Genomic DNA, 14,349 nt, shown 5'->3' on the forward strand with positions numbered 1-14,349 from the left:
TTATATGTTTTATCTTCCCAAATAAGGTAAAAGAGAGAAATAAATCTTGACTGTATCTGCCACTAAGCATAACAGAGTGCTAAATATGCATACATAGAGATATTCACCATATGTTTGACTTACCTTCTTGATCATTCATAGGAAACCAGAGGGAAGAAGCTATTATCTCTGGTTTCTTATAAAATGAATTATTTTTAAAAATAAGGTAAACGCATGAATCCTGCACTCTTCCAAAAATTCAGACACATACTTTATTGTATTTTAAGCAATAATTTATAATTTTTTTATTTTGAGTATTAAAGAAGCTAGCTGTAATGAGCTAGATGATCTTCTTCAGTCCTTTTGCACCATCATCAAAGCTGTAATGGAGCTTGAACTGTATCAGGCTGTATGCAGCTTTGGATGTGATTCAAAATCAAGCTTAATGATCTCTGCCTATCTAAAACATCTTGTCTTCTCACTAATCCCAACTTCTACCTTCACTGCCCGTAAAAATTCACAAACCAAAAGAGTTGAATCATCTGTCCTGTGGCCATCTCAAATACTTCTATGAAACTGACTTTCCTGCACAGTTCAACAAAAGGCACATTTCTGAAAGATATTTTCTGTGCATATGCAGAACAAAGTAAATATTAAGAATCAGGTAATGACATGCCTTTTTAGCTTGAATTAAAAGCACTCCAAAAGATGACACACAGGCTCTGAATATTTAGGAAATTAATGCTCTTGTGTTTAAGTTATAACATCTAGATAATCCCCCTTGAATATAGTAATGCAATGTTTTCAATTTGACTCTGTAGGTTCTATAAAATTAAACACTAGTCAGATTTTTCATAAATAAACTTTGAATAACTGCATCTACTTTCATTGAGACTGCTTTAGCAAATAATGTAAGTTTAAAAGATTACATGTGCAGTTAAGATGATTCAAGAAAAAGAAAAAATTCTCAAATCATAAAATATATTATTTAATTTTTAAGCTAAAATATTTACAGCATAATAAAGAATAAAGAAATATAAACCAAGATGGACAAAAAAAAGAGAAAAAAAAAGATACTCCAACTTTGCCACTTGAGATCAAAGTAAGGGATCTAAAGGTTGAATTAATCATTGATGCTGCTAAAATAAAAATACTACTAACCATTTACTACTACTACTTTTTCTACTACTACCAACAATTAATAATTATACTATCAGTTATAGTTCTGTGCCTGGTATTTTACACAAATTATCTTGTTTAATTTTATCTGCACTGTTGCTGGTAGATTCATAGTCGTCTAGCAAAGACATGTAGCTGGTGTTTGAACTTAAGTAGATTCTAAAAGTTATATACTTTTTCTACATTGTTGCCTCTGTTGAATAAGGAAAGAGAATGAAGGGAGGGAAGGAATAGGGAGCTTAGAGGGGCTTTGAGCAAGAATGACTCCAACCACTGGAGGTAGAAACCAATATTTGCTCTATGAAGTTTGTCGAGAGCCCTTATGTCCATTGTCAAAGTCCGAGAAAGGCAGTGCATATTTGGTTGGGCACCCTGACTTACCACCTCCTGGTTGGAAAAGGTCACGTGGATCAGATGATTCTATGAAGTATCACAGGGCAGGCCCCAAAATGAACACCTAGGAAAAAAGGTGAGGGAAGCTCAAAGAGGTCAGGTTAGAGCCTAGACTCTACATTGAATTCTCAAAGACAGTTTGGGTGACTTGTATAACATTTCAAAGTGAATAAGTGGAAGGCAGGAAAACTGATCCAGCACAGCAGAATGGAGGCAAGGGTAGTAGAACCCTTGAGAAGATCTCTTTCTACAGTTATTTAGAACAGTGTGCAAATCATATTAAAATTTTGCTCTAATTTAAATATTTTCAAAGCACATAATTCTAGAGTTTTCTTCTCTAATTTTTCCAATATATCACAATTTTTATTATCAACTTCTTCAGACAAGGCCTGATCCTGAAAGGATCAATTTTTATTTTATTAGGAATATTTTTATGGATTTTACTTTTGTAAAAGTAATGAATGCTTGAGCAGTGGTTCATAGTTCTCCTTGAAGAGGTCCTTCACATCCCTTGTAAGTTGTATTCCTAGGTATTTTATTCTCTTTGTAGCAATTGTGAATGGGAGTTCACTCATGATTTGGCTCTCTGTTACTGGTGTATAAGAATGCTTGTGATTTTTGCACATTGATTTTGTATCCTGAGACTTTGCTGAAGTTACTCATCAGCTTAAGGAGATTTTGGGCTGAGACGATGGGGTTTTCTAAATATACAATCATGTCATCTGAAAACAGAGACAATTTGACTTCCTCTTTTCTTATTTGAATACCCTTTCTTTCTTTCTCTTGTCTGATTGCCCTGGCCAGAACTTCCAATACTATGTTGAATAGGAGTGGGGAGAGAGGGCATCCTTGTCTTCTGCCGGTTTTCAAAAGGAATGCTTCCAGCTTTTGCCCATTCAGTATGATATTGGCTGTGGGTTTGTCATAAATAGTTCTTAGTGTTTTGAGATACATTCCATCAATACCTAGTTTATTGAGAGTTTTTAGCATGAAGTGGTGTTGAATTTTATCTAAGGCCTTTTCTGCATCTATTGAGATAATCACATGGTTTTTGTCATTGGTTCTGTTTATGTGGTGGATCATGTTTATTCATTTGAGTACGTTGAACAAGCCTTGCATCCCAGGGATGAAGCCAACTTGATTGTAGTGGATAAGCTACGAACCACTGTTCAAGGAAATAAGAGAGGAAATAAACAAATGGAAAGACATTCCATGCTCATGGATAGGAAGAAATAATATCATGAAAATGTTGTCCAAAGTAATTTATAGATTCAATGCTATCCCCATCAAGCTACCATTGACTTTCTTCACAGAATAAGAAAAAACTACTTTAAATTTCATATGGAACCAAAAAAGAGCCAGTATAGCCACCAATTCTAAGCAAAAAGAATGAAGCTGGAGGCATCACACTACTCTACTTCAAACTATACAATAAGGCCACAGTAACAATAACAGCATGGTGCTGGTACTAAACCAGATATATAGACCAATGGAACAGATCAGAGGTCTCAGAAATAACACCACACATATACCATCATCTGACCTTTGATAGACCAGACAAAAACAAGCAATGGAGAAAGGATTCTTTATTTAATAAATGGTGTTGGGAAAACTGGCTAGACATATGCAGAAAACTGAAACTGAACCCCTTCCTTACACCTTATACAAAAATTAACTCAAGATGGATTAAAGACTTAAACATAAGACCTAAAACCATAAAATCCCTAGAAGAAAACCTAGGCAACACCATTCAGGACATAGGCATGGGCAAAGACTTCATGGCTAAAACACCAAAAGCGAAGGCAACAAAAGCCAAAATTGACAAATCTAATCTAATTAAACTAAAGAGCTTCTGCACAGCAAGAGAGACTATCATCAGAGTGAACAGACAACCTACAGAATGGGAGAAAATGTTTGCAATCTATCCATGTGACAAAGGGCTAATATCCAGAATCTACAGGGAACTCAAACAAATTTACAAGAAAAAAACAAACAACTCCATCAAAAAGTGAGCAAAGGATATGAACAGACACTTCTCAAAAGAAGACATTTATGCGACCAACAAACATATGAAAAGAAGCTCATCATCACTGGTCATTAGAGCAATGCAAATCAAAACCACAGTGAGATACCATCTCATGCCAGTTAGAATGACGATCATTAAAAAGTCAGAAAACAACAGATGTTGGAGAGGACGTGGAGAAATAGGAACAGTTTACAAAATGTCAGTGGGAATGTAAATTAGTTCAACCATTGTGGAAAACAGTGTGGGAATTCCTCAATGATCTAGAACCAGAAATACCATTTGTCCCAGCAATGCCATTACTGGGTACATACCCAAAAGATTATAAATCATCCTACTATAAAGACACCCGCACACCTATGCTTATTGCAGCACTGTTCACAATAGCAAAGACTTGGAAGCAACCCAAATGCCCATCAATGATAGATTGGATTAAGAAAATGTGGCACATACACCATGGGATACTATGCAGCCATAAAAAAGGATGAGTTCATGTCCTTTACAGGGACACGGATGAAGCTGGAACCCATCATTCTTAGCAAACTAACACAAGAGCAGGAAACCGAACACTGCATGTTCTCACTCATCAGTGGGAGATGAACAATGAGAACGCGTGGACACAGGGAGGAGAGCATCACACACCAGGGCCTGGTGGGAGGTGGGGGACTAGGGGAGGGATAGCACTAGGAGAAATACATAATGTAGATGACTAGTTGATGGGTCCAGCAAACCACCATGGCACGTGTATACCTATATAACAAACCTCCACATTCTGCACATGTATCCCAGAACTTAAAGTATAACAAAAATTTTTTAAGTAATGAATGCACATAATTTTGAAAGCAGAAAATGTATAATCTTACTACAAAAAAGCAGTTTCTACTACTCAATGCTCCCTAGTTCCAAATGCAAACACTTCTAATTACGTCATGTTTCTTCTAATATTTAGCATCTATATTTCTGAATAAAATGATTATGCCATTTCTTGATTTATCAATTTTAGAAATTATTTACTTTCAATTGCGGTAGATCATATTTACATACTTAAAACCACTTCCTCTACATCTGCTTCCTACCCACCATCCTTAAAATACAATTACATCAAAATTTTGGTTAATTTAGTAGCCAGCCTTTAAATTACTGGTTTGTCCTTATTCACTATTGAGCCAAATACTATACTAAGATTTTATTCCCTTGTTTATATATTACTCTTTCTATACATAGATTTAATAACTGCCAGTCATCTCTCTTGCTTGATATTCTGATTGTTATTCTTGATTATTTTCAAATGTCACATCGGATATGCTATAAACCTACTGTATTATTTTCTTTTTTTTTTTTTTTTTTTTTTGAGACAGAGTCTGGCTCTGTCGCCCAGGCTGGAGTGCAGTGGCCGAATTTCAGCTCACTGCAAGCTCCGCCTCCCGGGTTTACGCCATTCTCCTGCCTTAGCCTCCCGAGTAGGTGGTTCTACAGGCGCCCGCCAGCTCGCCCGGCTAGTTTTTTGTATTTTTTTTTCAGTAGAGACGGGGTTTCACCGTGTTAGCCAGGATGGTCTCAGTCTCCTGACCTCGTGATCCGCCCGTCTCGGCCTCCCAAAGTGCTGGGATTACAGGCTTGAGCCACCACGCCCGGCCTATTTTCAAATGCTCATAGTTTCAAAAGTATATCAACTCTTTTTGGCTGGGCATGGTGGCTTATGCTTGTGATCCCAGCACTTTGGAAGGCCAAAGCAGGCGGATCACTTGGGGTCAGCAGTTTGAGACCATCCTGACCAATATGGTGAAACCCCATTTCTACTAAAAATACAAAAATTAGCTGGGCATGGTGGCACATGCCTGTAATCCCAGCTACTCAAGAGGCTGAGGCAGGAGAATCGCTTGAGCCCGGGAGGCAAAGGTTGCAGTGAGCCGAGATCATGCCACTGCACTCCAGCCTGGGCCACAGAGTGAGACTCCCTCTCAAACAACAACAACAACAACAATCGTGTCAACTCTTTTTTTTAATTTTCGTCTTAACCTCTCTCCATAGACCTCCTGCTACTCCATGTGATGATTTGCTCTCTAAACCTATGACAGAGTTGTCCTCTTGGGTCTTCCTTTCCTCTTCATCTGATATCTTCTTGAAAATCTCATGATGGATTCACTGTTTTCTCTATTTCATGATTTCTCTTTTTTAATTTAGCATCTAATTTCCAGTAGCTTTCTAATAAAAGTTGCATAGAAGGAAAATTTTCTGAGTATTTGAAACTTAAATTACTTTTATTTTTAGTCTCAGCATTTTTTTTAGAATACAACACTTTGTTACTAACTACAGTCAGTCTGTCACACAATAGACCTCTTAAATTTACTCTTTCTATCTAACTGAAATTTTGTATCCTTTTACCTTTATCTCCCCAATTATCCACAACTCTGCCCCTGGTAACCACCATTCCTGCTTCCTTAAGTTTAACCTTTTAGATTTCACATACATGTGCTATCATGCAATATTTGTCTTTCTATGCCTGGCTTATTTCATTTAACATAATGGTTCATCCATATCATTAAAAATGACAAGATTTCCTTCTAAGGCTGAATAGTAGTCCATTGAATATACATATCAAATTTTCTTTATCCATTATCAATTGATGGACACTAATATATTGAGTCCATACCTTGGCTATTATGAATAATGCTGCAATAAACATGGGAGTACAGATACCTTATTTTCCGTAATTGTTGTACTAATTTACATTCTCGCCAACCATATACAAGGGTTTCCTTTTCTTCACATCCTTGCCAACACTTATCTTTTGCCTTTTGATATTAGCCATTCTAACAGGTGTAAGGTGATACCTTACTGTGGTTTTAATTTTCATTTCTCTTTATTATTGATGTTGAGCATTTTTTCACATATCTGTTAGGCATTAATATGTCTTCTTTTGAGACATGTCTATTCAAGTTCAGTTTTTAATCATGCTATTTTCTGGCTATTGAGATGTTTGAGTTTCTCTTATGTTTTAGATACTAACTGCTTTGGTTTACAAATATTTTCCCTCATTCCATAGGTTGCCACTTCACTCTATTATTTTCTTGGCTGTATAAGCTCTTTTGGGTTGATGTAATATTGTCTATTTTCATTTTCACTGTTTGTGCTTTTGGGGTCATATCCAAAAAATTATTGCCAACATCAATGTCATGGAGATTTTCTCCTATGTTTTCTTACAGTGTTGTCACAGTCTCTGGTCTTACATTTAAGTTTTTAATCCATTTTGTGTTGATTTTTTTATATGGCATGATATAAGGGTCCAATTTTATTCTTCTGCATGTGGATTTCCAATTTTCCTACTATCATTTATTGGAGAGACTGTTCTTTCCCCCATAATATGTTCTGGGTACCTTTTTCAAAAATCAATTGACTTTAAATGTGTGAGTTTATTTATGGGTTCTTTATTCCATTCCATTGGTCTATGTGTCTGTTTTTATAGAAGTACTATGCTGTTTTGACAGCTTTGTGGTTTTGTAGCATATTTTGAAATCAGGTAGTCTGATGCCTTCAGTTTTGTTCTTTTTGCTAAAGATTGCTTTGTCTAATCAGGATCTGCCATAGTTCTATACATATTTTCTATTTCTGTAAAATAATGTCATTGGAATTTTTATGTGGGTTACATTGAATCTGCAGATTGCTTTGGGTAGTATGAACATTTTAACAGTATCAGTTCTTCTAATCTATGGGCATGGACTATCTTCCTGTTTGTTTGAGTCTTCTTCAATTTTTTTCTTCAGTGTTTTATAGTTTTCAGTGTGCAAATCTTCTACCTCCTTGGTTAAATTTATTCCTCTGTTGTTCTTCTTGTTAATATTGTTGCTTAGCTATTGTGAATGAGATTATTTTCTTGATTTCTTTTTTGGATAATTCACTGTTAGTACATAGAAATGGTACTGATTTTTGTATGTTGATTTTGCATCCTGCAACTTTATTGAATTAGTTTTAAACCCTAACAGTTTTTTGGTGGAGTTGTTAGGATTTTCTATATATAAGATCAAGTGGTCTGAAAACAGGAGCAATAGTTCTTCCTTTACAATTTGCACATTAGTGGGATTTTGTCAAATTAAAGACTTCTCCTTAGCATTTCTTGTAAGATGGATCTGGTGGGGGTAAATTCTCTTAGCTTTTGTTTGTCTGGGATATATTTTCTCTCTCATATTTGAAGAATAGCTTTGCTGGTTACAGTATTCTCGGATGGAAATTATTTTCTTTCAGTACTTTAAAAATGTCATCCAACTTTCTCCTAGCCTGTATGGTTTCCATGGAGAAGTCTGTTTCCAAATAATTTGGAGTTCCTTTACACGTTATTTGCTCCTTTTCTCTTGCTGCTTTTAGGATCCCCTCTCTGTCTCTGATCTTTGAGAGCTTATTACATGCCTTTGGGTCATCTCATTTGGGTCAAGTCTATTTGAGGTTCTCGGACTTTACTATGCTGGATATTTATCTTTCTCAAGTTGAGGAAAGTGTTCTATTATTATTTCTTTGAATAAGCTTTCTACTCCTTACTCTTGCTCAACTCTTTCTTAAACCCCAGTATTTATTAGATTTGGTCTTTTGAGGTAATCTTCTAAATCTTACAGAAAATCTTTGTGTTTTTTATCCTTTTCCTCCTCTGACTGTATAATTTCAAATAGACTGTCTTCACACCCTCTGATTCCTTCCTCTGCTTGATCCATTCTGCTGTTAAGAGCCTCTAATAAATTTTTCAATTCAGCAGAAGCATTTCTCAGATCCAAGATTTCCACTTGATTTTTTAAATTATTTCAATCTCTTTCTGAATTGCTTTTCTGTGTTATATTGGAGGTCACTGAGTTTCCTTAAAACTGGATTTTGAACTTTTGGTCAGAGAGCTCACATACTGTCTTCTCATTGGTTCCCCACTTGCTCTCGTTTCTTGTGGATGTACATCTATTTCTTTGTATTGAATGATTACGTATTTATTCCAGTCTTGTCTGTCTGACTTGTTTTGGTTTTAATAGGGTATATTTGCTTAGAGATTCTTTGTAATGTAACTGTTGGATGTCTTTTTTTTTTTTTTCCTTCACTAGATCATACCCTTATTTTTGACACTAGATGGCACTATACGCCCAGGTTCTTCTCAGGTCTAACACAATCAGAATACTGCCCATCCTGAATAGGGGAGGTCTCAAGGGGGATATCATGGCAGTGTGGGAAAGTTGGCTTGGGCTCATGACCAGGGGATCTGTGGAATGTACCTCCTACAGCATTGTGCTGCTGAACAGTCACTTTAATTTGGCTTCTCCATTGGCTGAGTTATAAAGCAGAATTTTCAGTGCTGGGTATGATAGTCCTGCCTCCCTACTTTCTCACTAGCTGCCTGCAGGGGTAATTTCTCTCATTTGGCAGTCACAATGCTTCCTGTAAGTTGAGGAAGAGACGAATCTCCTGTCAGTGAACCAATGATGGTAGAGAAGCTGGTTGTCCACTTTGACTCACTTTTTCCAGTGTAAAAACTAAGAGTTAGGGGAAATTTTCCCCGTGCTTGCTGTCAAGCAGAGTGGGAAGAGGAGCATTGTGGATTTGGAAATCTGATTTACCAGTCATCTGCTCACAAATTTTAAGTTCTCTGTGGCCCCAGGAAATGACTCATCTTCATATTTGAGTTTGGGATATTGCTGGTAGTAACCTGAGCACTGTTTGTTTGTTTATTTATTTATTTATTTATTTATTTTATGGTGGTAGTGAAGCCAGTTTGTTTCTACACAATCACAATGGAAACAAAAGTTGAATAGGTCAGCTTCTTCAATAATTGTTATGCCTTTTCTTTCTTTCTCTTGCCTAAGTGTTCTGGTTAGGACTTCTAGTACTATGCCGAAAATAAGAAGTGAGAGTGGGCATTCTTGTCTTGTTTCTGATCAACTTTTCACTATTGAGTATGATATTATCTGGGGATTTATTATATATGACCTTCATTGTATTGTGGTATGTTCCCTCTATACCTACTTTGTTGAGAATTTTTATTATCAAAAGATGTTAAATTTTGTCAAATTCTTTTTCTGCATAGATTGAGATGATCATATGGTTTTTGGGCTTCATTTGGTTAATGTCATATACAGCATTTATAAATTTGTATATGTTGAACCATCCTTGTATCCATGTGATAAATTCTGCCTGATCATATTGAATGATCCTTTTAATGTGCTGTTAAATTTAGTTTGCTAGTATGTTTTTGATAATTTTTACATCTATGTTCATCAGGGATATTGGCATGTAATTTTCTTGTAGTGTCCTTGGTCTGGCTTTGGTATCAGGGTAATGCTGACTTAGTTGAAAATGAACTCTGAATTTAAAAAAGAAAAAAAATTAAAAAGAAAATGAATTGTTTTTACTATAATCTCAAATTTGATTAAACGTTTGGTTTGTTAAAAGTTTCTGCACAGTAAATGTTTTTCCCTCAAATTTTTAAGACATTGTTACCCTAGGTTTCTCTCCCCAGGTTGTAATAGGGTACTTCCAGTAAGCCTAGTTTTGTTTGGTATGGTGTTTTCTTTTCATTCTTTAAGTATATACTGAAGTTACTATGCACCACATACAGAATCTTATCTACCCAGAAAGGCTCTATATATAGTAATTAAGCACATAGACTGAAGACAGGCTTTCTGGGTTTAAATCTCAATTTTTCTCCTCTCTAGTATGGGAACTTGTACAAGTTGCTTTACCTCTCTGCTTCAGTTTTTGCACTTGTAAAATTGAGAAGATTAAATGAGTTATTCCTTGATGTGCTAGCATATAGTTTGTGTGAAATAAGTGTTTTCTATTATCATTAAGGTTCTATTTTGCATGTGTTATCAAGTAAGAAATCTTTAGATAGTCAGACTTTGCTCAAGTATGCTTTAATAAACCACTTCTGCTTGTTGGATGGGTTTGTTTCAGTTAGAGTTCACTTTGTTATTGGTTTCAGTATGATATACTAAACTTGCCTGAGACAAACCAATGCAAAATATTTTCAGTGAGTCCAAAAAAAATCAACTCTTTAGGGATGCTAGAATTCTAGGATACAGTGAATTACTAAGTGGGACTTCATGGTAATTTCACCTAAGTGAACACATAACTATAAAGATTCATTATTTATGATAATGTACAGTAAAATCAAAGGGCTAATGCCTACTTAAGGCTTGTTTAATATCGACAAAATACTAGGTGGCTTTCAGGCTATAATAACCTGTCCAGTGGAATTATAATCCAAACTAGATAGCAATAATGCTAAGGTAAGTAGGGAGGATTGGCCGGGCGCGGTGGCTCAAGCCTGTAATCCCAGCACTTTGGGAGGCCGAGACAGGCGGATCACAAGGTCAGGAGATCGAGACCATCCTGGCTAACGGTGAAACCCTGTTTCTACTAAAAAAAAATACAAAAAACTAGCCGGGCGAGGTGGCGGGCGCCTGTAGTCCCAGCTACTCAGGAGGCTGAGGCAGGAGAATGGCGTAAACCCGGGAGGTGGAGCTTGCAGTGAGCTGAGATCTGGCCACTGCACTCCAGCCTGGGCGACAGAGCAAGACTCCATCTCAAAAAAAAAAAAAAAAAACAAGTAGGGAGGATTGCTAGCACCAGTCTGTATAGACAACGTGTTGTGCTAATTGGAAAAATTTCACTCTTAGCTCTTCATGATTCTATTTTGGCTTCCATTCTCCTTCTTTAAAGAATCCAGGATAAATTATAATTGGTTTTGAAGAAGCAAAAACTAAATATTGGCTGTCCCAACTTAATAAATACTTTGGTATTTTGTGTCACTAAGAGCAGCAAACAAGAAGCTCAATGGGGAAGAAAATTGTTTTTTTTTAAATTACTATAGGAAATGCATTCAAGAAGTGACTTTGCAGCTTTGTGATTTCACTTGAGTCATATTATCTATAAACATTTGAGAAGGAAAAGCAAATTAATTTCCTGAGATTCAATTTATTTTCATAATTTTCGATGAAAGTTTACATTTTCCAAAGATTTTCATAGCCAGACACACGCCAAAAAGAAGAAATCAAGAAACCAAAAAAGTAAAGAACATTTACAGTAGAACAGATAAAATGGAAAAAAATATTAAACATACCTAGAAATGAAGGGTTAACATGTCAGTCTTCTGTGAATGAAGAGAAATTAGTAAAAACATTTAAAAGAAGAAATAAGCAGAATAAAAATGAAAATACCTCTTTGAAATCATTAATTTATTAATTAGTTTACAGAGAATAATAACTAAAGACAACCTGTACAATTCCTGGGTTGGCAGACACTAACTCATTATGTTTGCATTTCCTTAGCTAATCAAGCAGCCAGTTGTAGCACAGTGGAGTGAAGCTCAGACTCAAAGTAGAGACATCACCACAGAGTACACCAAGCCAACTTCTATGTGCCACACCCCCTTTATTCTTCTAGGAAAGTGAGAGAAGAACACAGTGCCTCTTTGGCAAATGCTTGATGAATATGAAATATTAAAGTCTTAGGCAAAACAAATTAAATCACATTGTGAAAAGCACTGAATAAAAAGTATTAAACGTCAAGTAATGGTTCTGTGCAAGAATGTGGAAATCACATTCAGAAAATGTGCTGACTCTGGCCATACCATGTCTTTTTTCTGCATGTCTCTCAAAGACAGGTCATAATCTATTGTTTATAGCATATTTCAAACAGCTTTATTGAAGCACATTTTACAAATCACAAAATTCACCCATTTTCATGAATTGATAGCTTAATTATTATGACAATCAACCATAATCATAAATCAGTTGTAGAACATATTCATCTCCTCAGTAAGATTTCTTTTGCAGTGGCGCGATCTCGGCTCACTGCAAGCTCCGCCTCCCGGGTTTACGCCATTCTCCTGCCTCAGCCTCCAGAGTAGCTGGGACTACAGGCGCCCGCCACCACGCCCGGCTAATTTTTTGCATTTTTAGTAGAGACAGGGTTTCACCATGTTAACCAGGAGGGTCTCCATCTCCTGACCTCGTGATCCGCCCGCCTCGGGCTCCCAAAGTGCTGGGATTACAGGCGTGAGCCACCACACCCGGCCAATCTTCAGTAAGATTTCTTATGTCCATTTAGAGTTAAACTCTTATCCTACCACTAGCCCCAGGAAACTCCTAATCTACTTTCTGTCTCTATAAATAAAAACCATATAATGTGTAGCCTCATCGCTGGATGCTTTCACTTTACACATTTCTAAAGTTCATCTATAAAGTAATATTCAGTAGTTTGTTCCTTTTTGTTACTGGATAATACTCCTTTGTATAGATCTACCATATTTTGTCTGCCCATTCACAAACTGATGGACATTTAGGGTTTTCTAGTTTCTGACTCTAGGAATAGTGATGGTGCTATAAAAATTCACTAAAAAGTCTTTGTGTGGACTTATGTTCTCATTACCTTGAATAAATATGTAGACTTGGGTGGCTAAATCATGATAGTTTGGTTTTTAACTTTTTGAGATACTGCCAAACTATTTTCCAAAGTGACTTCGCCATTTTACATTCCTACCAGCAATGTATGAGAGTTCACATTTTCCACATGTTCAATAAAATTTTTTATTGTCTGCCTTACTTATTACAGCCATTCTAGTGGAAGATAAATGATATCTTATTATACAGATTATCCAAGATATCTAAGAATTGCATTTCCCTAATAATGAATGATGTTGAGCAGCTCATAGCATTTTGAAGTTGCAAGTTCCTTACTTTACAAATTAGAAGATGGACACCAAAGTGATTTATCTAAAAAATTCAGAAATTTAGTAGCAAAAACATAATATATATATTTTGGCTCTTTAGTGCTTTTTTTCTGTAAATAAAAAATGTAATCATATTATTTTATAAGTTTATGGTTTAATAGTTTAAAAAGCATATTATTTTAAAATATAACCATATTGTTTAAAAAGTATTTCAGCAGATTATAACTTCCTCTAAGGAGGAATGAAGATCTGTGTCTGCCACTACACTCGGTACAATTTTATGTCATCTTTATCTTCCCTTCCCTTGCTGTTATATAGAATCTAGCATACGTTTGCTGCACCATAAATATTTAAATAAGTGAATGAATGAATGTCAATAAATATTAAAAGCAGAATGTGTATCTGAGGAAAAGCCACAATGTGGGAAAGATCTTACACAACATATGTATGTGAAATTGTTCAACAACTCTTTAATCAACAGGTGAAGTAAGTCACTTCCTCTTACTTGCCTACATTGACTGTGTGCTCACCACTCTTACTTATACTTTCTAAGGAAATCTTCTGTCATCTTTAATTGTATGACATCAATAGCATCTAAACTGACTTTTCTGTCGTTAGTTTTCTCCAACTTCTGCTCATTAATAAAATACCTGAAGTCATTTCTTTGTTTTAAAACTGCCTCTATCTAGCTAGTATTCGTAAGATAAAGCCCAAGTCACTTAGCATGATACACAAGACTCTGTCACATATTAAATGGATCCTAAGGACAAGGTAAGTAAGTTGAGAAATTCAGTGGTCCAGTACTACCAAGAAAATCTCCACTGTGAGGCAAGTTTTCAAACTAGCCAATAGCATCACTTTAACTTTCCACTGATATAATCCTGGTCTTGCAAGGCTGTTTTTTGGAGGCTGGGGTGGGGAGTGGAGGGATGGGGAGAACATACCATTAATCGCTCTTTGTTTGAGCAGTTTGAGTGGGAAATGTTAATACTTTCTAACATTCCAGTTCCAGTTCCATTCCCTAGAATTGATCATCCTATTATCTGTCTCCCAAACAACTCCTACTTCTCTTCTA

The sequence above is a fragment of the Piliocolobus tephrosceles genome, chromosome 15 (assembly GCF_002776525.5).
Source record: "Piliocolobus tephrosceles isolate RC106 chromosome 15, ASM277652v3, whole genome shotgun sequence".
Lineage (NCBI taxonomy): Eukaryota > Metazoa > Chordata > Mammalia > Primates > Cercopithecidae > Piliocolobus > Piliocolobus tephrosceles.